Below are 2,032 nucleotides of genomic sequence, written 5' to 3'. Positions count from 1 at the left end.
ATGTCCAGCTGGAGACTTTGTAATGAAGCCTCTTAGATACGAGGTCGCTGATTTAAAACGATAAGACATCTTGTTCCGTACTCTCAGTACAAACTTTGGGGACATCAGAAGGTCAAGCCACTTTTCTGGTCAATCAGGTGGGAAGAGCTGCCTGCTGCTTTGAGGTTGTTGGGAGTGAATTTTGTATACTGAAATGTTCCTTGCAGTTTGTTGGTGCTAATGTTGACTCATTTGATCATTAACAAATAAACAAGCACTGCCTGTTGTTGGTTTGGCCTTTGACCTTCTGTGGTAGACGTTCTGATACCACAAGTATTTTCTTGACCAGAAGTTTGTCGTTATGAAAAGTCTGAAGTGCACTGAGTCAACAAATTAAGAGCCTTTTCACTGCTACAAACAATTTTAAAAAAATGAATGGCTAGAACTTTACTTCGACCCCATGTTATTGACCTTTTTGGGCTCCTTGACTTAGCTCTGACTACTCTCTGGTGACCTTTTAGTGGGGCCTATTGACATAACTACAACCCCTTATTGTTGATCATTTGACCTTTACCTTTAGTCTGACCTATGTTGTTGACCCTCAGGACTCATGTCCAGTCTTTCTCCAACCCCTAGCTGGTGTAAATTTAGAACTTTAACTTTACTCTGAACCATGTTGATTTTACTTTCAGCCCGACCCCACGTTATTGACCGTCAGGCCTCATGTCTTTTGACCTAGCTCCGATCCCTCTCTGTGACCATAAAGAAATTTATTGGGTCGATAGTGCCGTAAAACACCTACTCAATCAATCGATCTAAAAAACTTTACCTTTAGCATCTCCAGTCTGAACCCACATTTTTGACCCTCATGACTCATGTCTTGATCTTTAGTCCAACCCCACGTTTGTTTTTATTTTTACCTTTAGTTTGAACTCATATTATTGACCCTCAAGACTTGTGTCTTGACTTAGCTCCAACTCTTCTTGGTTAACCTACGAAACATATCCTTTAGTCCGACCCCACGTTGTTAATCCTCAGGACTCCTGTACTGACTCAACTTCGATCCCTCTTGGTGACCTTAAATAACTTTACCTTTAGTCCTACCCCACGTTATTGACCCTCAGAATCCATGTCTTGACTTAGCTCCGATCTCTCTCGGTGACCATAAAGAATTTTACCTTTACTCCGTCCCCACATTTGTTTTCACCTTTTGTCCGACCCCATGTTATTGACCCTCAGGACTCGTTTCTTGGTGACCCTTAAGAACTTTACCTTTAGTTCGGTCCCATGTTTGTTTTTATCTTCAGTCCGACCCCACGTTGTTGACACTCAGGACTCACGTCTTGACCATAGTCTGACCCCACGTTTTTTACCTTTAGTCCGACCCCACGCTATTGACCCTCAGGATTCTTGTCTTGATCTTTAATCCAATCCCACGGTTTTTGACCCTCAGGACCTATGTCTTGACCTAGCTCCGATCCGTCTTGGTGACCCTAAAGAACTTTACCTTTAGTTCGATCCCGTGTTTGTTTCCACCTTTTGTCCGACCCCACGTTATTGACCCTCTGGACTCATTTTTTGGTGACCCCAAAGAACTTTACCTTTAGTACGATCCGACTTTCGTATTTACTTTCAGTCCTACCCCACATTTGTTTTTACCTTCAGTCCGACCCCACGTTATTGACCCTCAAGACTCGTGTCTCGACTTAGCTCCGACCCTTCTTGGTTAACCTACGAAACATATCCTTTAGTCCGACCCATGTTGTTTTTTCCTTTAGTCCGACCCATGTTGTTTTTTCCTTTATTCCGACCCAACGTAATTAATCCTCAGGACTCATGCATTGACTCAGCGTCGACCCCTCTTGGTGACCCTAAAGAACTTTACCTTCAGTCCGACCCCAGGTTTGTTTTAATCCAACCCCACGTTGTTGACCCCCAGGACCCATGTCTTGACCTAGCTCCGATCCCTCTTGGTTACCCTAAAGAACTTTACCTCTAGTCCAATCCCATGTTTGTTTTTTACCTCCAGTCCGTCCCCACATTGTTGACCTTC

The sequence above is a fragment of the Aplysia californica genome, unplaced genomic scaffold (genome assembly GCF_000002075.1).
Source record: "Aplysia californica isolate F4 #8 unplaced genomic scaffold, AplCal3.0 scaffold00135, whole genome shotgun sequence".
NCBI lineage: Eukaryota > Metazoa > Mollusca > Gastropoda > Aplysiida > Aplysiidae > Aplysia > Aplysia californica.
Note: the sequence above shows the minus strand (reverse complement) of the source record.